The sequence below is a fragment of the Rhinolophus sinicus genome, linkage group LG02 (genome assembly GCF_036562045.2).
Source record: "Rhinolophus sinicus isolate RSC01 linkage group LG02, ASM3656204v1, whole genome shotgun sequence".
In the NCBI taxonomy this organism is placed as follows: Eukaryota; Metazoa; Chordata; class Mammalia; order Chiroptera; family Rhinolophidae; genus Rhinolophus; species Rhinolophus sinicus.
The window spans coordinates 47785768-47812401 of NC_133752.1; the positions used below are offsets into that span (position 1 = coordinate 47785768).

At 37.6% G+C, this 26634-nt stretch overlaps 1 protein-coding gene across 1 annotated transcript in view; it reads right to left on the reverse strand.

The window, feature by feature from the left end:
* The window catches only part of ARHGAP24 (Rho GTPase activating protein 24), a 697105-nt gene extending 671050 nt beyond the window's left edge, over window positions 1-26055 (reverse strand). Inside the window, exon 1 of the mRNA XM_074323892.1 lies at window positions 25983-26055. The gene's annotated coding sequence lies outside the window, so the exon portion shown is untranslated. The remainder of the gene's footprint in view (window positions 1-25982) is intronic.
* Between the last annotated feature and the right edge of the window lie 579 nt (window positions 26056-26634).

Consider the following 26634-nt stretch of genomic DNA (forward strand, 5'->3'; position numbering starts at 1 on the left):
GACCTCAGACACATATGAGGAGCAGACTGAGGGGTGTGGCTTCAGGGGGATGACTGGAGAACAGTAGGCATTTTCCCCCTTAGGGGTCATCCTCCCAAGCAGCCAGCAGGCAGGCACAATCTTTCCTATATTGAGCCCGCCCCCACAGGCAAGATATGAATCTGATTGGGCTTGTGAGCTCAGCTACTCTATCCTGCTGACTCAGCTGGGACTCCACCCTACCCAACTTGCACACAGCGGGAGGCAATTTCTCAGCCAGCAGCCAACCCCTCTCACATTGCATTCTTTCTTGGAAAACTATGGGAGCCCACGGGCCCCAGGCAGGTGGCGACTGGCTACGGTGTGCTCTGAGACTTTTGCTGAGTAGCTCCAGACTCAGCTCTGGCACCAAACCAGAGTCTACACTAACCTGGTAACCACAACTCTTCCCACTCTAGTGATTCCCTGAGATCCTGCCTCACCCAACTTGCATACCCCATGAAGCTTTATCAGTGGCTGAACCTTAAGGGAATCAGCAGGTGGAAGCAAACCTTGGAGTGTCCTGGCTTTTAGCAGAGATACCCCAGCACGGTACATGCGGCGGCTCTCTTCGCAGTGTGGCCCCTCCCACACACATCCAGGTTTAACAAACGCAGCAAACAACTGCAGATCACTTTGTAGCTCCTACCAGGTAGCCCCTGGCCAGTCACAAGCAGTGATTTACCTGGGCCTGCACTGGAGCCCCTCACAAGAGGCCCAGAAGCAACATACTTGGAGGTTGGCTTCAAACCATAGCACAGCAACACCCATAGACCAATTAGCCCCACAAGTGGCACACACAAAAGACGGTCTCAACAGGCACCAGAGCCTGCCAGGGCAAATCCCACTCAATGGGGTAAGCCCCCCACACAGAAGCCCATGAGCTATGGATGTGGCCAAACCTCACAGCCAGTCAGGCTCAGGGTCAATCCCACCTACTGACGTGCAAATAGCAATCAAGGTTCAACTATAACAGGAGAGCACACACGATCCACAAAAGGGACACTCGTGGAGCACCTGGCTCAGGTGACCAGGAAGACTGTGCCACTGGACCCCTCCAGACACCTACTACATAAGGCCACCCAGCCAAGACCCAGAGACATAGCAGATCTACCTAATACACAAAAACGAACACAGAGAGGCAGCCAAAATGAGGAAACAAAGAAGTGCGTCCCAAATAAAAGAACAGGAGAAAAATAAAACAATAACAAAATAAAAAAAATAACTAAATGAAATGGAGACAAGCAACCTACCAGAGAAAGAGTTCAAAACAATGGTTATAGGATGCTCAAGGACCTTAGAATGTCAACAAAGAAATAGCAAGCATTAAAAAAGGACATGAAAAAAGAACCAATCAGAAGTGAAGAATACAATAACTGAAATGAAAAATGCAGTAGAAGGAATCACCAGCAGACTAGATGAAGCAGAGGATCAAATAGGTGATTTGGAAGACAAGGTAGCAGAAAACACCCAATTGGAACAGCAGAAAGAAAAAAGAATACAAAAAAATGAGACTAGTTTGAGACCTCTGAGACAACATCAAGCATAACAATATTCACGCCATAGGGGTACCAGAAGGAGAAGAGACAAAGCAAGAGATTGAGAACCTATTTGAAGAAATAATGATGGAAAACTTCCCCAACCTGGTGAAGGAAATAGACATACAAGTCCAGGAAGCACAGAGAGTCCCAAACAGGTCCACATCTAGACACATTATAATTAAAATGGCAAAGGTTAAAGACAAAGAGAGAATCCTAAAGGCAGCAAGAGAAAAGCAACTAGTAACTTATAAGGCAGCTCCCATAAGACTGTCAGCTGATTTCTCAACAGAAACTTTGCAGGCCAGAAGGGATTGGCACAAAATATTCAACATGATAGAAAGCGAGGACCTAAACCAAGACTACTCTACCTAGCAAGGCTATCATTTAAAATCGAAGGACAGATAAAGAGCTTCCCAGACAAGAAAAGGCTAAAGGAGTTCATCCCACCAAACCAGTATTACAAGGAATGTTAGAGGGACTTCTTTAAGATGGAAAAATAAAAAACAAAAACGATGAATAATAAAATGGCAATAACTACATATTTATCAACAATTACTTTCAATGTAAATGGATTAAATGCTCCAATCAAAAATAGGGTGACTGAATGGATAAAAAAACAAAACCCTTATATATGCTGCCTACAAGAGACTCACTTCAGATTGAAAGACACACAGAGACAGAAAGTAAAAGGATGAAAAAAGATATTTCATGAAAATGGAAATGAAAAAAATAAAACTTTAAAAAGCTGGGTGGCAATACTTACACCAGACAAAATAGACTTTAAAACAAAGGCTATAACAAGACAAAGAAGGTCCCAGAATCCCACTTCTGAATATTTATCTGAAGAAACCCAAAATGCTACTTCAAGGGGACGTGTACATCCATATGTTCATTGTAGCATTGTTTACAATGGCCAAGATGTGGAGGCAGCCTGGGTGTCTGTCGATGGAAGAAAGGATAAAGAGGAGGTGGTACATATAAACAATGGAATGTTGCTCGGCCATGGAAGAGAATGGGTTCTTGCCATCTGCAGAGATATGGATGAACCTGGAGAGTATTGTGCTGAGTGGAGTATGTCAGACAGAGAAAGACAGATGCAATGTGACTTGGCTTATATGTGGAATCTAAGAACAAGATTAACAAACAAAACAGAAACAAACTCATAGATACAGAGAACATTTTGATGATTGCCAGATGGGAAGGGGGTTGGGGGGTTGAGTGAAAGAAGGGGAAGAGATTAAGAAGTACAAATTGGTTGCTACAAAGTAGTTATGGGGATATAGGATATAGCATAAGGAATATAGTCAATAATATCATAATAACTATGTATGGTGTCAGATGGGTACTAGATTTGTTGGGATGATAGATGGGAGGGGGTTGGGGGCAGGTGAAAAAGGTGAAGGGATTAAAAAGTACAAATTGGTAGTTACAAAATGGTCATGGGGACATAATATAAAGTATAGGGAATATAGTAAATGATATGGTAATAACTATGTATAGTGCTAGGTGGGTACTAGGTTAGTCAGGGGGATCACTTCTTAAATGATATATGTCTAACCATTATACTGTACACCTGAAATTAATATAAAATAATATTGAATGTCAACTGCAATTGATAAATTTAAAAGGCGGGGGACGGTGAAGGAGAATAAGAGGTTCAAATTTCCAGGTATAAAACAAATAAGCAATGACGATGTAATGTACAGCATGGGGAATATAGTCAATAATATTGTGATAGCATAGTACAGTGTCAGATAGTTGCTGGACTTATGGTGATCTCTTCTTTAGTTATATAAATGCTGAATAACTATGGAGTACCCCTGAAGCTAATATTGTATGTTATCTATATTTTTAATAAAAATCTTTTAAAGAAAAAAAGGAAAAAAATATGTTGTAGATTAAACACTTTTCATTATTTTTTAACTTCAGGATTGTGACCTAAATCATTGCAATAAAAATCTAGTGGGAAAGAATGTGCATTTCTCATGCATAGATTAAACCCGTGAAAATGCAGGCAACTATCCATATAGTATGATATCAGGAAAGCCACATGAAATCACCAACCTATATGTCTTCTACAACACCTTAAATTCCATGTTGCCATCAGTCCCTGGGTTTGTTTTGCTCCTCAAAAGTGACTTGTAAAATAGAGATAATACTGGGAAGCATAGAAAAACTTGTGTGCACACCCTCTTTGATCAGAATAGCTGGCTGCCATTTTGGATAGTGAGAAAAGCACCCCAGTGACAGAAAGCATGGGATGGGTAGCTTCTGATGATGCAAGTGTGGGTACAAGAAGTGAAAGCTCTCAACTTTGGGCACACCACGAGATCAAGCATCCAGGTGACAAAGAGATAACACTGTAACACAGGGGCTATGGACAAAGCTTAAAAACCTCACAATTGTCATCTCCTGCATATAGCTATCAAGGAAGGGCTACTGTATGTAGCACACAACCCCTTCCCCCACCGCCAATAGCATTGTTTTTAACTGAAGGTAGGCACTCAATAAAGTTTGTGGCTGTTTTTATTATAGATCTTATATATAAGGTACAAAACAAATCATTATATTGACTCACTCATGTTGCAGTCTTAAAACCCCAAACACCGTTTAGTCAAGTCCAAGCTGAGCAGGAAAAAACTATGCTAATATAAGAAGTTTAAACTAAATTAACTTCACCTCTAAGAACTCAGGTTTTTCACTTGTTTTTATTAGAAATGGCCTTATATCAGAAATGCTAATTTAGCAGTATACATACACACAATCCAATGACATATTTCTCTTTAACTTTGGGGGAAGAACTGAAACATTGATTTTTGAAACATTTGTTTTATTAGATAAGTGGCACTACTGCCCCATATGGCTATTAAATATGTATCCTCAGGGGTTTTTTTTTGGCAGGGGTGACAAATTTGTGCAAACTTATCCATACACTCTCAGCTAGACTCCTCTAGCCAAGTCTATATTTACAACACTGGCCAAGTAATTTAGGATAGAGGAGCAATCTGTGATTATACACCCTGGGGACATAAAGTCAATACAAGTTGATTTATTCATTAATGTCTGTCAGCACCTGGAGAAGCTGTGGGTCTTTGTGTGGTCCTTTCAAAATGCAATGGTTGAAACAAATAATACTGATATCTATCAGAGATGAACAAGATTAAGAAGTGAAGTCTTCTAAACTTACAAAGAAAGATTGAGATGATGAATTAATAATAGACTATGAAGGGTAATGTTATGGCATTGTCGAAGACCCCCTCTTCAACCGAAATGGGTTGTTACTATTTTTTTTAATTATTATTAAAGGACACAAAACAGATTATATTGTTATATTTGGTTCTGTTTCAATACAGTAGCTGTCATAGTTACCACTTGTCAGATGGACAAGTAAAAGGAACTTAGGCACAAGTGACAGTGCCATCTATCTGTCTGTCTGTCTATCTAGAACGAGAGAGGGAGTTAATACACATGATTCTTGTTCCTTGCGTGGGATTTTACCACAGGGAGAACAGCAAAGGCATCTCTGATTGTGTTCTGTAATGTACTAGCAAACATTAAATGTCAGGGCATGAAATCCATTGGCTAAAAGCTTCAGGTAATTTAATTGGTAGATAACGAAGATAAAAATAAATCTCTGGGGAACTTTTCTGCCATCTCTCAATCCAGTCTAAACATGTTTTCCATCTTGCCTATTTACAAAGTGGCTTAGGCCCTTCAAAGAAAAACATTTCAAAATAGCTTTTCAACAAAACTGGTTTCAAAACATATTGACCATTTTTAGTTCTGAGAAGGCAGGGTTCTAGAATGCCTTTACACATAGTATATTATCTTGCATATTCATTGAACGTAGTTCAGATAGCACTCCAATGAAGAAGATGTGAATCGTGCCATGGCAACTTCAGGCTCCCTTGCTTTAGATGGAGGGTGAAATATCTCTAGTGCTTCTCCTTTTCCCTAGAAGTCACCAAATTAATGGCTCATGAGGATTAACTATTCCAATCCATCAGAAGCCTCTCTAGGAAGAGTGATGTGATATTTGATGTCAAAGAGCAATATGACCAACAATCAAAGCTTATTATAGAATTGGTGTTCTATATTAAACAGGTAGTACAAGAGCCTATGTCGCTCTAAGGCATTTTACATAAGACTTAGTGAAGGGAACAGAAAACAGTGCATAGAAAATAAATCACCTATTTTTTCCAAAGGTAGGTATTTCCCATTACAATCTTTTGTAACCATTACTATGTGTTAGAGGTTAATTTAATTCCAGGGTAGTGAGTATCATGAAACAATCAGAAGAGAACTGAAGGTTAAAGAACAGAGACCCAAAAATACATGCACACAAATATATCCATGTTATTTTTTTAAACCCAATGAACATTGCACTTGTTACCCAAGTTCACTGTTTTTTAGAATAGCATCTATTGTTTAAAAAACAAGGCATGAATAAAAAGGATCAGTTCAAGACAATATCATAATTAAGAACCAAAAAAATGTATAAATATATCACATTATTTTCCTTCACAAAACCCTTTAACAGCATCCAATTTCTCACAAATATATAACTTGAGCAATGGCATGCAACCGCTTCAGCGATCTGACCCCACCTACCACTGTAGTCCCATATCCTTCCATTTCTGTACTTACTCACTCCATAGTCTCAAAGGCGTTTATCACAATTATTCCCCAAGAATTGCCTTTCATCATATCTAAGATGCTCTTGATTGTAAGGCGCTGCATTATTTTCTGGTAACAACTAAGAAAGAAAACTGCTGAGCATTACACTTGCGTGGTATTATCAATTTTAAAATGCACTCAATACAGAAGTATTAAAACAAAAAAAGTGCTGGCTTAAAAATGTATGAAATGTGGTAATTATTAGTAGCTAGAAAGAATATTTGTAAAACATGTATAAGATACGAAGAATAACTCAGTAAAGTGAACTTGACTGCCACATCTACCTACCTACACCTTCCTACCATATTTCATTCCTCTGTCTGCCCTTTAGAGGGAACACTATTTTGAATTTTTAAAAATTATCCCCTTCTTTTATTTATCATGTTATCATATATGTTTGTATTTCTAAGGTTGTTTATTTTAGTATATTTTAAACTTCACACAAATGTGTTCTTTGGGTATTCTGAAATGTATGCTTTTTGCTCAGGATAGGCTTTCTGGGATGCAGCCATATTGGCAGCAAACTCATTCGTTTTACCGCAATAGTATTCCATTACGTACATGTACCACAATGCTTCTGCCTGTTCTACCGTGACTGCTGATGTGTTGATGATAAACATTTGGGTGTTTGCTTTTTGTGTGTACCCCGTGACAAACATACTGCCGTAAGCGCCCTTCTTCTTGTCTCCTGGAGCAGGTGTTCAAGATCCTCTAGGGAACGTATCCAGGAGTGAAACTGTTGTGTCTTAAATAGGGTTGAACTAAAGCAACTTTACAAGAATAGCAAATTCTTTTCCAAATTGTTTGTAACAATTTATCCTCCCAAAAGCAGCATTAAATATTCCAGCTATGCTTATGGGTTTCGCTTTCACTTAATTTTAAGGTATCTAATCTCACACATCATCAAAAACAATAGTCAATCAATTCTCAAGCCATCTCTTCAAGAAAAGTATGTAACATGGAAGTTAAAGATAGAGATTCTGGAGCTAGACTATGCTACGAAGATTAGTTAATACGTATAACATGTTTAAACTTGGACATAATAAGCACAAAATAATTGTTAGGTGTCCTTGTTGTTATCCTGAATGTCATTGTTGTTATACAGAACCCTGAAAACACTTGGATTGTAATGTATCCTATCTTGATGTTTTTGCACATATTACTCTCTTATACTGAACTGTTCTTCCCTCCATCCTCCATCTAAATTTCATTCTTCAAGAGCAGTTCTGTAATTCACACTCAGACACATGCAGAGCTGACCGTCTTTACCTAGGACTACCAATGTCTCTAATATATGACCTATCACACTGCATTCCAATCGTTTGTTTACTTTTGTCCTCCTTACTACCATTTCAGTTATTTTGCAGACATACCCCCCTTTTTTTTATTGGTTATTTCCTGGTCTTAGGAGCCCCTTAGTAAATGTTTCATAAATAAATGGATGAATAAATGAATGAATAATTATGAACAATTGCAACATCAATAATACTGACCCACAAATAATTATTTATTTAGCTTTGCAAATTCAACTGGAATACAAATAGTTAAAATGTATATACCACCATGTTCTCCTAACAGAATCTTCTTAAAGGAATTCTATGTTTTTCATTTTTAACATCCTAAGATAGAAGAATCTTTAAATGTGACCTTATCTGTATGCAACCCTAGTAACCTTTTCTCTAACAAACCTTTATTTTCCTCTTGTATAAGAATGTCATCCCACAGCACCACTGACAGAAAAATGCCCAGAGCACAATTTATGAATCTACTCCTTCCTGTTTTAGTCTTTAAGCTGGTAGAAAAACAAAACTGAACCCGTTGTTTCTTTCTTTTTCCTTTAGATTTAGAATGACGAGATGATTGGCTTCTCAGATGTTAATATATACTTGCAAACCTTATGCAAGCAATAAAGAAAGTCCACCACTTATGAACAGGAGTGACTTCTGTTATTTCCCCTTCATCCAGCCTTGCTGTGAACAGCTCTCCTTTACACCAGATAGCTCCATTTACTAGACTGTTACATCTTATAATGCATCTAGACTTCCTCTATAGTATTTCTACTTAAATGGCCTCAGTTTTTATATTAATATTGGACTGCAAGGTCAGACACTGCAAAGCAATTTTTCTCCTAATCATGACTAGGTCCTTGACACTTCTTCACATGACATAGAATTAAGCTCACCTGGCTGACTAGTGCTTAAAATCTAGCACCTGGAATTGAGCACACTATTCTAGACATGATCTGAAAAGTTTACAAGGGATTATTATTTATGCATCTATTTGTTTTACAAGCATGTATTACTACATCCCCTGCTTTATTGTACATTTGTATTAATGGAGTTTAAGAATATATTTGATTTTGGGTGGTAGTCATTTCATACTATTAACAGAACCAAGATTTTTTCACACAAATTTATCTTTATTAAATTTCATCTCTTTAATTTTGTACCATCACTGCCAATTCAATAATATGAATTCTTAATTCATTAAATCCTTCAAGAAGATGCCTGAAAGACAATATAATTTGTATGCTCAGAGTTTACCACAATGTCTGGTAATAATAAGTGTTCAATATAAATTGAATGAATGAATTCTTGGAAGAGTGAATATTTTTAATATTAAAGTCAGGTTAAACACCAAATTCATCTACTTTCCTTAAACATCTTTCTCTTTTACTATTTCTCTATCTCAAAAAATGACAAAATCATCATTTCATATTATCCAAATTCTAAACCTTGGAGTCATTTTAGATTTCAGCTTTTTTTTTTCCACCATCAACATGCAAACGTTCACCAACTCTCCATCCACAATGTTGATTACATCATTCTTGCCCTTTCTAGTCCAGTAAGGAATGCTATTTCAATCCTTTATTAAGAACAGTGACATTAATAACTTTTATTGCTAACAAGACACTTGTCTCATGATATTACAGAATCTTCATTGTGAGTTATATCTTGACTTACTGGAAGTAGGCTATTTGTAAAATACTCCTTTTTCCAGATAACTATCACATCAGTGAGTACATTTGCTCAAACAGCTGCACTTAACAGCAGGAATCACACATGCCATCACAACAGTGAAACTGCCAACAATCTACTGTTAGTTTTATATGTTCAGGAAAGAAATCAAGAGACTTACAATAGAATTACAATTAAATACCCCAAATATTTATGCCTGTTTATTCATGTACACACCAAATGCCAGGTCTATTCCACATTCACTAACTGAGAGCTAATTGGGCAAGGCACTGTGCTATTTTCAAAATGAATGAGACACAATTCCTGCCCTCAAATTCACAGTCTTGGGAGAAAGACAAACATGGAAAGAATAATCCAACATGAGGTGTCTATAGTGGTGTAATTAGGTAGAAAGCATACGAAAGGTTGTCCGAGGTCTGGGACGTTTGAGAATAATAGTTTAGAAAAAGGTACAGAAATGGAATTAATATTTATCATGTTCCTCTTCTATGTCAAGTTCTTTGCTAAAAGTTAGTTCATGTTGCTTTATATGTAATAGGAAATGTAAAAATAACTAATTACATATAAATAACTTTATATGTAATAGGAAATATATAAATAACTAATGTATAAATAACTAATGAATATGAAAGTAATGCCGATGTCTTTCAGCAAGAAAAACTGCAGATAGAATCAATGTTTCATCCTAGTCAAGATGAAACAGTAAGCTATACCACCTCTGCTCCAAACACATAGCAATGATAGATAAAATATGAACAGTTAAAGCCAAAAGGACAGGGCTGGAACAAGATAAATATCTTTGTTTTAACCTGGCCTCCCAAGAATGCATAGCCTTGGGTAAAGGCTTACTACTTTATTAGGTAGTATAATCCCATGGAGCAAAAATGAAGCAAAAGAGGAATGAGACAGGGCAGAAGGAAAAAGCAGCTCAATGTATTAAGGATGACTGATTGATCATCTCATAAGACTGTCTTCGGAGAAGCTATATAAATGACTTCCCAATCCACGGAAGAAAGGAAGAATTTATTTGAAGGCTCCCATTTCCCATTGGTTAAAGCTTTATTACACAGATCTTTATCTCTCACAACGCCCCCACCCCCCCAAACCCCTCTCTCACACACACTTCCAGGTTGTACGTGCTTGAGACTATAGCATCACTGGCCTATATTCAATGAAGAGCTGAAGGACAGGAGGTCAGAGAGTGCACAGTGAGCGCTATTAAGTTGCACCTGTGGGAAGGTTGTTTGGTTGCTCTCAATGCAGTAGTGTCTGTGGCTCAAAATGAGTGGCCAAAGGTCCCAAAGACCAATTATGACAAGAGGATCTGAAGTGTCTGAAATGCCTAAAAGGTGTCTCGGATAATTTCTATGGACTTGAAATGCAAAGTAATGAGCAGAGCTAAAGCCACAGTCTAGTGGGCTTGGATTTGGAAGCAGACAGTGATCTCTATCATACATAACAAGGAAAATCACAAAATGCAGGATGGTGTTTATCCCTAGAGAAAGAGAGAAGAAACAAGATCAGGAAGACGTAAACAGGGATTCAACAGTGACCACCATGTTTTATTTCTTCAAAGGAGCTCTGAGGGGAAAATGGCAAAATACTACACTTACGTAAAACTGAGTATTGGGTACATGGGTATTTGCCATATTATTCTCTTAACGTTTTGTATGTTTAAAGACTAGCTTAATAAATAAAATTCAAGGAATTAAAATATACATCACTAAAGTGTTACTACTCAGGTTAACAATACTAATCATTTCCATTTGGAATGTGTTGTAGGTATTTGAGTCCTAAAGTCCTATGTTTTAGTTGAAGATAGTCCCCTCTAGTTTATTTTTACACAAAAATCAATATGATTTCAAGAATTATTTCTCATCGACAAACACCAAAGGAAGCAGGATGCCTTTTTGTAGTCCATTTGTAGCTTCAGTCTATCTTTGAGGCATCATTAAAAGTCTGAAAGGGTGACTTGTGTAGGTCCCATTACCCAGTCCCTTCATTTTCACTTGGGTTGTATATAGTTTGTCCTGTTCATACAGTTATTTAGTACAGAAATAAAATGAGAACCAAGAACACCAATTCCAAGTCTTTTCATTAATATGTCCTGTCTTTGCATCTCCGAGAGTGCTTTGATGTCATTCTATTTGGAAACAGGAGTACAGGTCTGCAATGACTCCTCCAATCTTATTCCACGTCCATGCTTTAATACCCTAAATCTATGGAGATCCTTTTTTTTCCTTTCACCCTCAACAGTGCACTTCAAAAACAACTTGTCAGTTTACTTACCAACTGAAGAGCAATTAAATGTTTGAAGATTTCTGCTGAACAGAACTCACAGAATAGGGTGGTCATTTAATCTGACCAATCTCCTTTGGACAGCTCAAATGAGATAACCTTTCTCAGTGGAATACTCATCACACTTCCTTTAGAGTTAGACAAATCAATCTCACTGACTTCTTCAGGGCTTTCTCAGCTAATCTTTGACCAGGGCTGAATCAGGATTACTTTAAGCCTCTTTAACAACACAGGAAACCCAGAATTGTAAATATAATTAGTGAGTTCTTTCTACATATTCTAGGAGACATTTCCTGTCTTAGAATATTGTATACTAGAAGCAAGCAGAGGAGGAGGGAGGAATGGAGAAAAGGGAAAACTGACAGGATGAAGGAAAAAGTATGAGGCCCATTACAGTGACTTTCAAGCTTTCTACAAAAGCAGTTGAGCAGTGTTATACCTGGATTATTTGGCACTGAGAGCAAAATACTTTTCAACACTTCCCAACTCTCTACAACAAAATTATTTTCAATAATAATCATGAAATAGAATAAGTAATAGCCAGAAAAGACATAAAGACGGTGAACTTTTTCTTTTATTAAATTTTGAGTATATATAATTGTGCCAGTTTTTTCAAGTGAATTTTAATAAAATCAAAATGTCTAAACCTACTAAATCATACTAAGGCATATGTTTGAGTTCCTTGATTATTTCTTCAGTTTTGAGGAAATTAACAAATACAAAAAGAGTAATTTCCATTTTAAAAACATTATTTGAATTCAATAAAACATTTCATGTAAGAACTAAAATTTGTACTTACCAAACAAAAATATTACTTCTTTCAGTCCTATTTCACTGTCTAAAAACTTAAACACAAATGAAAACTCAAAATTGTCACATAAAAGACAAAATTGAAATTATTCAAGTCCTAATTCATCATCTTTATACTTGCTGTTGCCATCATTGTTTATTTTAATCTATTGTTTAAATGCAGGAATATGTATTATCACAGAGGCTGGAGACAAGCTATGCCGTAAGCAAGCTAGAAGGAGGCCAAACCTTTACAAACTCTGGAAACAAGGTGTGTAGCTGATTTCACATATGTCCGAGGCCAACAATACAACATAGAAAACAATGTTTATTAAAGGATAAATTTTAAAAAGTGATTATTTGCCATTTCGAACTTAGACCAAGAAGATATATTTTGTAGGGACGAATATTTTATCACTGATACAGCTTTAGAGTTGTCAGTGCATGTTGATAATTTTTAAATCTATTTTCAGTTAGTTAATTTTATTATTGTTTTTAATTTTTGTACAGACCTTATTGCCTGTTTCCAGTAGTTTCCACTGTTCCACCTTCACTCTTGGTCCACCACTACAATGAGTAGATATTCTGATAGGTTTTTTGGTTTTGGTTTTTCTTCATAAGAGAGAAAAATAAGTACTGAAATGAAGATAAGGTACCAATAGCTACACCTTGATCAATCTATCCTAATCTAACAAGTTTAGAGCTCACTGGAGGCAAATATATCGACCAGCTTAGATTTCTGAACAAATAACTAATATTAATATTAAACATATTATATTGACCTGTCTACATTATCGTTTTCCAAAGGTTTACAATGAACATATTACTTTTATGAATATTCACTTAAGATGAAAATAAAATTATAAATAAAACACACCCAATCTGAACTCTATTCAGTTTAGTCCATACTCTCTCTTCCTAACTGTTTTCCTTTCAAATTTTGGGAAATTTTGGCAATGCCCTTCCCATGTATAGAAAGGCTTCCCTCTGCCACTACCTCCAGAATTCCCTAGAGTTCCAGGCACTTCCAAAAGCCACATTGCTGACTATAGCCAGACAACCAGGACTCCTTCTTATTATAAATGTGTAACATAACTTTTGCTTTATTAAAAATATACACATAGGGCCGGCCCGGTGGCTCAGGCAGTTAGAGCTCCATGCTCCATGCTCCTAATTCTGAAGGCTGCTGGTTCGATTCCCACATGGGCCAGTGGGCTCTCAACCACAAGGTTGCCAGTTCAATTCCTCGAGTCCTGCAAGAGATGGTGGGCAGCACCCACTACAACTAAGATTGAACACGGCACCTTGAGCTGAGCTGCCGCTGAGCTCCTGGATGGCTCAGTTGGTTGGAGCGTGTCCTCTCAACAACAAGGCTGCCAGTTCGATTCCTCGACTCCTGCAAGGGATGGTGGGCTGTGCCCCCTGCAACTAGCAATGGCAACTGGACCTGGAGCTGAGCTGCGCCCTGCACAACTAAGACTGAAAGGACAACAACTTGAAACTGAACGACACCCTCCACAACTAAGATTGAAAGGACAACAACTTGACTTGGAAAAAAAAGTCCTGGAAGTACATACTGTTCCCCAATAAAGTCCTGTTCCCCTTCCCCAGTTAAAAAAAAAAAAAAACAACCCAACAACAACAACAACAACAAAAATATACACATATGCTCAAATTAAAGTGTGGTGAACACAGAAATGTGACTGCCAATATAAATTAGGTTTATTAAGTCTTGTATAGGATTGCTGTCACAAAGACCAAAAAAATACTTTAATCATGATGGCCTCTAGGAATATTCTTGAACTAATTAGGTAACTACCTGGGGTGTATATGAGTGGGACTGGTAGAGAGGTTAGGTACTTAGAAGAATGTTCAACACGTATCTATGTTTTTATTATAGGTAGATGTCCTTTCCAACACTAGCTGCACATTGAAATAACCTAGCAACCTTTAAAAAATACTGATGCCTAGGTTCTATCTTGAGAGATACTGATTTAATTGGCTGGAGATGCAGACTGGCCATAGGAAATGTTAACCACACCCACGCCGTAACTCTAATGTGCTACCAAGATTAAGAACCATTGCTTCAGAAAATTGCTTCTCTGGACTTGGCTCTTAAGTTGAAGCTATAAAATTTTTCTTAGGAGGGACTTAGATGAAGTAAGCTGGTAAAGGCTAGGAAACTTAGAAATATATCCTGAGACTGTGTCTGCATATCAAATCCACAAATTTAACAAACGTTATATTATTTGGAGGTCATTAGTGGTGTTATTTTGGTTGGTGGGGAACCCACCCCATGTAGAGAAGACTCTCTGGACTCAGGCAGATCTTGTCTTAAATTATGCCTCTGGGTGGCCATAGAGGTGCACTGCTCGGGTCTCCCTCAGGAGCATCTGCTCATGGGATCACAGTTGATTGGCCGTCTCTGGCTGTCCACACCTTTGGGTCCAACTTGGAGCTCACAGAGTTCCCTTGGGCTGCTCCTAAACAGTGATGGAGTATGGCAGCAGTACAAGAACTGGGCCATTTCTACCCAATGCAAGGCTCCTCTAATGGGCACCTTTTGCTCCCAAGTCCCCGAGGCACTGGTATGGCTGAGGCTTTCTCAGAATTCCATGCAATTTGAGGCTTTTCTGATCAAGACCGCCTTTCTTTTCTTTCTTTTCTCAGGTGACTTGCATCATGGTATGAAGATTTTACTGCTCCCACCTTTATCTTTCACAGGCATTTCCCTCAATAAATCTCTTATAAACCTAACCTCATCTTTGTGCTCACTTACGAGAGGACCCAAACTGACGCACAACTCTAGCAACACTTGATATTGGCAGTTAATGACCTGCCGTGAGCTTCAGTTTCTTCATCTGTTAAAATGGAGAGGAAAACTCAGACGGGATATTATGAACATTGAATGAGATATATTATCAGTGTACAAGGTTGCCAACTTCTTGGAACATAGAAGGAAGTTAATAAATATTATCATCTCCCTCATCCCCACACCCCTCCCATCTAGCAACCCTCAGTTTTGTCTCTATATCTCAGAGACTGTTTCTGGAATTGTAACAGCTATATACAAGAGGGGTAGTATATTGGGGGAGGGAGGTTATCACTTTGTGAGGGGTGTAAATGTCTATCTATTACATTGTTTTGTACACCTGAAACTAATAAAAATTAATAAACAAAAATAAATATTAACATCTCTTTTCAACTTTAATGAACAAATACATTTCCCTCACATCAATGAACATTTTGTTCTATAACTTAAGTTTTATGCACCGTGGAGGTACATAGGGTACAGTACATGATGAATGGGATAAGTGGTATAGAAAAGGCAAAAGACTGCCTAAAAAAAATAAAAGATTAATATGTGAGATGATGGACATGTTAATTAACTACCGTATTTCCCCGAAAATAAGACCTAACCGGAAAATAAGCCTTAGCATGACTTTTTTAGGATGCTTGTAATATAAGTCCTACCCCAAAAATAAGCCCCAGTTAAGACCATCAGCCAGATGGATGCATTTAGTACGTCCGTTGCTACACATGACAGATGTATGGAATTATAAAATAATAATATTAATATATAATTAAATATAAATAACTAATATTATTGACATTAATACTTAAATGATAATATAAATTATAATGAAGAACTTGTAAATACATAAGTGGGCGTCTTTGGACGAGAGGTAAACGCCTATGTAAACAGATGAACTGGAGACTCATTGCCGAATGACCAATCGGAGCACAGACACAACACATGAATAACATGCGCACTTGATAACGAAGATGTGGTTGTGTCTCATATGAATCTTCATTATTCAATACGTCGTGTGTTGTAACGGATGAACTTAATGCACTCATGTGAAATAAAGAAATGTTTTCTGAATTTTGGTGCCTGTAATTTTTCATCGCTTTTGTGTGTATCATCATTTTTAATTGTCATTTTTGTTGCCATTCCTGCCTCGTAAGTCTTCAGTGAACACTTGACTTAATGGTAGATTTAAAGGGAATAATACTTTGACCCCCAGACAAGATGAGTGCAAAAAGAAAGAGCTATTCCATAGAGTACAAGAAAGGAATCGTGGAGGACTCCCGGGGCAAGAATCTAACAGCCTTCTGCAAAGAAAAGAAGTTGGATCTCCGAATGGTCTGAAAATGATGAGCAGAGTACAACAACCTCAGTCAACAGGTGGAGGAGGGAAATGCTAAGCAGCGCAAGTGTGGATCAGGTTGGCAACCATTATTTCCTGAGCTGGACGACATCATCTGTGAATGGATTGCTGACAGGAGAGCAAAGGCTTTGGTTGTGCACAGGACTGATATTCAAGCATTTGCCCTCACAATGGCACCACAGTTAGACATATCCCCAGAATTCAAAGTATCACAACACTGGCTGGATGGCTTCCTTCAGCGATATGAATTGTCTCTAAGAAGATTGACAACACTGTTCAAGCTGGAAGATACTGAAATTATTAAACGTGCACTTGCATTCAAGTCCTTTGTTCATGGCATTGAATTTTCTAAATACCACTCTCCAACATGATTGCTATGGATGAAACTGCAGGATTTATGGGCCAAGAATCTCAAACGACAATTGATCAGAGGGGTGCCTCATCAATCTATTACATTCCTTCCACTAGTTACGAAAGTGCACATGTTACCTGTATTTTGGCAATTCGTCTGGATAGAAAGAAAGCTCCACCTCTAATCATCACTAAGGGCAAGAAAGATAAGGTTTAACATGTTTCAGGCATTTATGTTCTTGAAACCGAAAAAGCCTGGTGCACACAAGCAGTGATGAGGAAGTGGGTCGATTTAATGCTGCCACTTGTTTTACGAGGTGGCCAAAGAGGTCTGCTAGTCTGGGATTCAGCCAGAACTCACCGCGCTAAAGATATGAAGAACTTCCTTGCAGAGAGAAGAATAGATCAAATAATGATCCCGCAGGAATGACTGCCTATCTCCAGATTCTTGATATTGCAATAAACAAGCCACTCAAGGACCATTTGCACATGGAAATCAATGACTACATTGAAAATAGAATGGAGAGAAATCAGCCTGGAAACTTTGTGAGGCCTAGCCTGCAAGAGGTCGTGACTTGGGTGAAGAATTCATGGGACAAAATCACTGACAGCTGTGTTGCCAGTGCAATATGAGCAGGCTATATGGACAAGAAGTGCTCATTTAAGGAGAGCTCTATTGCTGGACATGAGAGATTGGGGCCCATGGTTCTACAGGAAATGGAGTCGCAAGAAATTCAAGCCAGAATTCAGGGTTTGGAGAGTTATGACGATGTTCCAGAAGAAAATGACATGACTGTATTTGAATAAATGTAGATTTTTGTACATGAATAAATGAATAAATGTAGATTGTTGTACATGAAAGAATAAGAGAGCCCCTGAAAATAAGCCCTAATGCATCTTTTGGAGTAAAAATTAATATAAGACCTGGTCTTATTTTCGGGGAAATACGATAGATGGGAGGAATCCCTTCATAGTATATCCATATGTCAAATCATCACAATGTACACTTTAAATATCTTACAATTTTATTTTTAATTATACCTCAATAAATTTAAAAAAGAGCTTCTAAAGTCAAATACAATAATAAATATCATAATAAAAGCATATACCATATATGTAATATTATTCACCTGGTCTGAGACAGACGTAAAAATAAAATCCCAGGGAAAATGTTTTATTTTATATACATGTTTATTAAATATTATATATGGAAGTTTTTTACTGCCAAACTGCTCAAATTTCAGAGCATGGATAAATAAGGATGCATAACTACCCTTAATTAATATCTCTAAGCCTAAAGACAAACTCCTGCAGGTTTGTGCATGATTTCAAAGGTGTATATCTCTAAAAAGTTGTTCACACTCCACGTAAATCCAGGCAAGCTTGCTTCCCACAGAAGCTAGCCAGCAGATACTTTGCAGGGATTTTGCAATAAATTAACAGTACTATCAAAAAAAGTTTTGGGGAAAGAAAGAGGAGAAATAGAGAATTGTATTATTTGTTATTCCAAAATATAAATAAAAGTGAAAAACTGAATTTAGAATCCAGTCAGTTCTGCTAGAACAACAACATCTGTATTCCTCAATATTACTGTGCTATGTAAAATCACACAATAAAAACTACAGGGCTTATGAGGAAATGGGGTTAGGGACACAATACTCACAAATCTCATTAGTGACATATATTTTTAAAAGTAGGAACCTAATAAAAATGATAGCACAGTTTTATGCATGTGAAATGATCACAAAATATGTAAACACTACAATAACTATGACACTTTTCCTTAAAAAAGACCTGATGTTTGCAGAAGGGTTGCAACTCATGAATTACTGTGAAATGATAGAAAGAGGGGTATCTGACACAGGTCTGAAAGTTCTAACACCAGAGGTGGGTGGGTGTGGTTTATAATATACTTGGTGAACTGAGATATCGGTAGATATTTGATATGTGTGTGTGTATGTATATATGTATGTATGTGTTTTATGAATTCCTATGCAGCTGGGTTCAGTTGGCTGCAGTTTACTGCATTCACCTAGAGTTTCTTACAAACAAAATTGTGCAGAAGCAATGTGAATTTAGTTCACTTTGTAAAATTAACACCTTCAGTTAGTGAAAAACCATCTCATAAACCAGGTGAGTAGTTCAATTATGATCTGTTCTTAGGCCTTCAGACAACAGAACCAGTTTCTAAAACTTGTACACCTTAGCATTCAACAGATGAGATAACACATCCTGTCCTGCTGGTCAAGTGAATAATGAAGTCAATGTTTCTCAGAGAGGAGAATGCAAACTGTGGTAGTAGAAAAGACAAAGCATACCCCACAGAGGAGGAGAAGGCAGAGAAAATGTATTCCGGACTACTCCAACTCTTCCAACAAATGTAAATACAGGGGACATCAGTGACCTACAATTTTTGTTGTTAGCAGCCGAAGGGGTAAACAATGAAAGTGGAAGGAGTCGGTAAGTAGTAATGTTAGCTGACTACACCCATGGGTATGATGTAAAATAATTCTATTCATTTTCTTATAATAAAAATCGCACCTCCACCGCTCAGATTTAAATGGATATTAACAACTCTACAACTTATATTTTGGTCCTCTTCAATATCAATTATTTCGGGACAACCAGTTTTTGTTTTTTTTAAACCAGGAGTGGGGAGGAGGATAGAAAGAAAAGGAAATCCCAAAATTAAGGAACTTGATATCTCCCTTTCATCCACCCTTTTAAAAAAATTGTTCAGAAGCAACGACAAAATTTGTGTCTTGTTCAAAGTTCCCTGATGCAGCAATTGTGTGGAAACTATTTCTCACTTTCAAAACAAACACTATAGCAGAATTTGCTGCACACTGTAAGTCCTCTAAAAAAAATTATTTCATTAAAAGGGGATATTTTATTAAGACATAAGAGAATGCATCACTGAACTGCCCATTTTTTTAAAACAGCAAAATAACAAGTTATTAATTAGTTCTCTGGATAAAATCTTTATGTACACCAATTTTACACAGAAATAGGACATAGATAGATTGGGGCCTTTTGTATTATTGTTTTATCATTTCATTTTTAAAGAAGCTAGTGCTGATCAAATAGTGTCCTAACATTACAAAAGAAAAAGAAAAAGAAAAGAAAAGGGAAAATTAATTCCTTTCAGGTTCCAAAATATACAGATCTTTTTTCCTTTATATATATCTAGAATTGATGTTACTAACATTTTTCTATAGGCAAGTTTTCATCTTTGTCAAGGTCTCATGCCCTGGTGACTTGCATTTCACATGAATCTAGGCAAACAGCTGCCTCTGGCACTGATCGTTAAGAGAAGCAAACTGTCTTCTGGTCCCACTTGTCCATTCATGAAGTTGGTGACTATAGACCCTAAGGCTTAGGGAGATCATTTACTACTTTAAGGCCACTGCTTCTTTAAGAAAGACTGGAACTAGATTTTAAAGTTCCTACAAAAAGTCTTACAACAGGAACCACTGACTTCAAATTTCAATTCATTTGCACAAAATGAAACAGCTAAAATTTTACCTTTATATGGTATTTTACAAGTTTACCAAGTGCTTTCACTATTACCTCATTTAACTTAATGTAATTACATCTCCCTGTATCAGTGCACATTGTGAATCATTTTCCTATTCATTCCTTTTTTTTTTTTTTTTTCCATTGGTGTTATTTGAAATCTTTCCAACCTGCTTTTGGAAAACGAGACTTCACGGAGCATTTCCAGAAATGTGTTACATTGAGCGTTTGAAGAGATCAGTTGCAACTAACATATGTAAAGCACCTGGGGAGAACTTCTGCAGCAGAATTGAACTTGATGATGCATCAGTTGAGTCATTCAACTGTTGAGCTTCTCAATTACTTAGAACACATAAGTCTTTTGTGTTTATTTGTTTGGTTTGGGTTTTTTATTCCACAGAGTAGAACTGGTTCCAAGTACAAGCTATCAAAGGAGGCCACAGTGGGGAAATTCAATCCAGTTCTGTTAGGGGGGATTAGAACGTCTCCACTCCTGTGCTTTCTACGAGGAGAGATTTGTCCTAAATCCCTACAGCTTCCTGTGCATGAAGATGGGTTGAATTGCCTGACTGCTGAGTTTCAGAAAAGAACTGGACATGAGTAGCCCAGATTTTTCAGCCCATCCCTCCCTTGTGATCCAGCTAACTACAGAGTGCAAGCATTCAGTTCTGTTTTTCCAAATCTCAAGGTTTAGAGAGCAGACTCCGTCTCTGCCCACAATTTGGAAGTTCAATTCAAGGGAGTGTTAGGATATGGTTCCTTGAGCCAGGAATATTGATAAATAGACAGGGTGTGCAATTTGGGGAGCAAATATAATATTGGCTTTCTTAAGGCACTAGGTGAGGTCAAGCTTTGTCAGCTGTTTACTTTGGTGGTTTGCAGCGACGTATACTGCACCATGCAATTGGTTCTCACAGTTGTGTGGTGTGCTTATTATAATCAGTACAGCCTAAGTAGCAGCTTTAGATCTTGGACTTTAAATGAATAGGTCATGATGGGCTATTGCATTTGGTGGGGAACTGCAGCTTATGGTGGCTTGTCCACAGGTGTGTGGCTATTTTTATACAGTGAAAGGCTGTTTTTACACAGGCAAGGCTTCCCAGACCTTAAATAAAGTCAACATGGGTCACAGAGACCTTCAGAAGCTGGCTGCTACAGCGCAACCTTGAACTACCTATTGTGTGTAGACAATAAGTGAAACAATTTTTGTTGATTTTATTGTTTCTCAACCATGTATGTAGGTATGGTCTTTAAGTGCACAAGTGCCTAAGTTCTGTAAGTGCTTTCAGAGCACACAAGTGTGTGGTCATCGCTTTAATTTTTGTGCCAGATAACATTTTTTTTTGAAGAATACAGGGAGATATCTGTTCTCAGTAACCTCCCCTGAGACTACAAGCTTCAAGAAATATCAATGACTGTGCGAGTTTAAAAATATGCTGAAGATGGTTCGCCAGCTGGAGTAAGGATGAAGAGGAGAAAGAAACTTTCTGGAAGAGAAAGAGTTCTTAAGGCTAAGCAATTTCATCCTAAGAGCGGTGGAGTCACCCACTAAAGCACAGAAGAGACTGGGGGACTTGGCACTAAACAGCATCCACACTAAGTCACCGTCAGGACGCCCCCAAACAAAAGGCCCAAGGGCATAACTGGTAAAAATAAAGAAACCTTTGCAAATTTCTCAGCTTGCCCAGCAATGTCTCAAATACTCCTTGCTAAATGAGACTATTTCATAGATGGATTTTTCCCTCAAGATCTGGTGATTCCCTAAGGTCAAAGGTAACATATTTATAGGTGATTTGTCCCAATTGAATTCAAGTTCGCAAGTCACAGTTCTGAGAAACGTGCATAGATGGGGTGGCATCCTATCCAGACTAAAATTAAGACTGTCCACCTTGTTCTCAGATCTCACTGCATCTCTTCTAGAATCTATAACATCACTAAATACAGAGTTTGGGGGACACAATTCTCCCTGGAAAGAAGCTGCTCTAGGAGCTAGGGATTCATTTTTATTCTAAATTTGGTGGAAGTGCTAAAATAATCTCGTGAAGCCCTTTTTTAAAAATTAGGCACATCAGAAACTTGTCAATGAGTTAATGCAATTTCTGAAGTTGTGAAGGAACTATACCCGTTCCATGAGAAATAACCTCGGTTGCAGCTGCTGAAGGAAACATCCTCTCCAGCCGTCAAGAACTCACTGCTGAGGGTGATCAGAACAAGAAATTGGCAAGGATGACTTTTTTTTCACTCATTTCTTTGAAATCATAAAGGTAACATAATTTTATTCTGGGTTTTAATTCATTTGAACTGTAAAATTCAAGGGAGTTTAAATTTGTACTTTAATTTTTACTGAGGAATTTAATAATGGGCAGAGATTTATATTTAAATTTAGGATATTTAGTTTTTTGTCATGTTCTTATTGGAATACCTCCATGTGGCCATTTGATATCATTTTAAAACTTCTGATAAGCTGAGGCAAGGTAGCTGGATAATAACTTAGATTGGGAATAGAAAGGAGAGAGAATTATTAGCTTTAGTACATACTGACCCTTTGGACCCTTCTAGGGGAATAAGATGTCCCTCTCACCAGTGTCCTGGGCAGATCCACAGAAAGTCAGAGACTGGTGGTAGGACAACTGTCTCGCGCTGGTGGGAAGCAGGCTGTCTTGAGGGACTGCAGACTTTCTCCTCTAAGACAATAGCATCAGTCCTACTATCCACAGGCTTGACGGTTAAGCTCCACAAAGTAAGAAAACAAACCCCTGGAGGACAGTTTGAGGTATGAGGGGTGAGGCCATCCTTTCCGCCCCTCAGGTTTCTGTAATGGGGTTTTCCCAAGGTGTCTCACCCCAGAAAGTTAGAGTCGGTTAGCTGATTGGCGAGTGTGGGAGAAGAAGTAGGTAGGCATAGTTCAGCCTCTTTCCCTACATCCCTGAGGGAGCCAGCTGCCCTGAGAGAGTACACACCCTCTACCCTGCCTTTAGGTGGAACAGGGGCAGGCTTCCCCCAGGATGTTCCGAGCTGCCTGACTCTGGCTGAGTCGGGAGTTTGGCATTAAGATATGCTCCTGTTGTCCCTTCCCCAGGTCACATTCTACAATACTAAGTTTACCAGCCATAAAGGATAAAGATGATGTTTTGAGCTCTTTCATCTCCATCTACCTCGCTCCATACACATGGGTAGGATTAAAATATACATACATATGCATGTATGCTATTAACTAAGGCAGGGAAACCAGGGCTGTCACTTATTGGGCTTGTTTAAGGATAAGCAAGACGAAAAAAGGGGATTCCCTCACAATATTTCATCCAGTGATGCAATAAAGGGAAGGGTTTGAGGGCCGTGGAGCTATGCCAAAGGAAGCTACTGAAAACCTTGCTCCTCTCAAATTTCCAAATGAGAAAATCTGAGCAAGAAAATAAGAGTGCCAAGTACAGAATTTCCAATTTCATATCCACTTAGGTTTTAAGCCTTTAAAGGGGGTTCCCATGGAATTATTTGAGCATCTAAGCTTAAGAGGCCAAGAATACAAAGTGCCTTAAAGAAGGAGTTGGATCATATAAACGGTATTAAAGAAAGCACAGCTGTAGGGGATTGCCAGTCTATTGCATGAGAAGGTAAACTACCTTTTTCTCCCTTCCTCATATCGGTAGCACCTGCTGTCAGGCTGAAACATTCAATATGGTTATTTGCAAGATTGCAATGTATAGAATGAGAAGTTGGAAAGCTGAAGAAAATGAAGAAGTTGGGATGCTGCAGGTGGAATGTGAAAAAAAGCAGGGGGTTTATTTAATAGTGTTCAACTAACCTAGTAAAGCCCATTACATTGGCATAGGCCATGGCAACGGGTTCTATTGGCCTTTATAGTTTTGGGCCACTTTATTATACGTCACTCCCAACAATTCTCTGATGCAAACCAAATGGACATTATTCTTTCTTACAAAAACGACCAAAAAAATAAAACCTAAAATAAAGCTTGGTCACATCCATGGCTTATCAACATAAAGCCATTAGCCACAATTAGGAGTGGAAGATCAGAACCAGAGGGCTTAAAACCCTTACCTTCCTCCTAATTCAATATTATTTCCTGCAATGCATATATTTGTACAGCTGGCAAATTAAAATAGAGTATTTTTCTCAGTAAAAACTCAGCCCAGACTTGACAATTCCCTGTCCGATCATACAGAGAAGGATAAATTAGAGTTTCCTTATTCCCCTAACATGGACAAGAGATAACCCCATTTCATTTTATTCCCATCCTCAACTGAACTTAAGGTGAAAGAAAAATATGACCTACATTAATGAAAAACATAGAGGAAAAAACATATTTTCATATTTTAGTATCACCCAATTGTTGCCAGTCTCAAATTTTTTGTATAGGATTTGAAGGATGGAATTGAAAACATCTCAACAGTGACTAATAATCAGAGCCTCCTGACTCCTCCGACACACCACGATCAATAACTGCTTAACTCTCAAAAACTGTTCCAAAAGATAAACAAGCTAAAGAAGCTGGATTAACACTAAAAAAAATTAAAGTAGGGTAAGACAGAAAGACATGATCTTTTAAAGTTGTAATCAAGAGTATGTGAGTGTGTGGAGTACACACACACACACACACACACACACACACACACACGAGCCAATCCCCTGACTATGTTCTATTTAATCATTAAATCCAACCCAAACTGTTGTTTAATTACCTTAGCTATGGGGAGTTCAGAAGACTTGACCAGCTAGACTCTTCCAGATAATTCTGTCTGAAACTTTTTAGTTGTTCCTTTCAGTCATGCAAGTCAAATCAAAAACCCCTCCCCCCACTCACATTTCAGAAGTAACATGTATTATGGGGAAAAAAATCCCTCAGGAAGCTAATTCGTTTATCAGGGATGGAAAATGTATACACTGAGAACCCCTGGTTTTTGTATAGTTCACCTCCATTGGAGAATTAGGATTATTTTCAGTCTCCCCATTTATTTCTTCCTCTCATCTAACTGTTGACAATCTTCTTCTATCTCTATAGTTACCTCATGGTAAGCTGAAAAGACAAATGTTAATTTGCAGAAATCTTTTGACTAACCCCATGCTGACTATGTTTTGTCTTTAGATAATTGCAAAGATGCACGTGCCGCTTAATATGAACTATAGGCTAATGGCTGCTATTCATAATTGAGGCTGACACTTCACACAACCTCTTACCAACATTCACTTTAAACCCAGAGTAACAAAAATGAAGGTCATATACCTAGTTTCTCTGAACGTTAACCATCTAAGTATATTTGTGACTTGTGAATCACTGAAATATTATTTTTCAGAGGGCAAAAACAATATAAGATCTTCATTTTCACCGATCCTATAATAAATACTACTAAAGACAGAAGAAAATCATTATACCAAACTTTAAGCAACAGAGGTCTAGTCAAAACACAACGTATGTTAAAGCCAGCTTATCTCTCATAAGAAAGTAATACAGCTTCAGTTTTGTTTGCTAAGAAATATTCACAGCTTTTTTATAACAGAATTGGTATAAACCTTTACTTTCAAAAAGGACAAGGATTTTATTTGAATCCAGTTTTGTGGCTTACCTAAACTATTGCTATTTCTTCCAACATAAACGATAAATGAATAAATTGTATCCGGATACTCACAGCAGAGAGCTCAGTTCTGGCCCCTAACATCAGCCGCCGCCGCTGCAGACTGAATGCTACTGTTGGGAGGTGCTGTTATTTTTCTAACAAAGGAGCACCCTCTAGTGGCTTTTCAAAGTTATTAAGTACACGCCATGCATGTGACATAATTTGTTTACTATCCAATTACGCAATGTCAAAACAGTCAGGTGAGAACAAAAGCTTGCTCTGGACATTACAGGATCATATTGCAACCTCATTCTATGTTTTCTCTAAGGATGATGACTTTTAAGGAAAAGATATTTAAACATTTCTATATCATATCTATAGTGTGCCTCTGAGAAAAATACACCTTTCTCTGATATTATTTATTATTATTATTATTACTCCTATTGTTACTAGTCTCATCATTGCTATTAATAGTAATAGAAAAGTTGCCATTTACTGAGCATTTACTGTATACCAGAAAATGTATTCATTGTTTTACACATTGTACCTCATTTAAAACTCACTACAAATCTATAGCCCAGGTTTATCCCCATCCTGTATTATGGATGAAATAATTGAGGTCAACATATGTAATGTAAGTTGTCCAAGGCAACTGTCTAATAAAAGGTAGAGAAAAACAGATTCAAACCCATCTTTATACGTTTGCAAAGACTCTTACAATCAT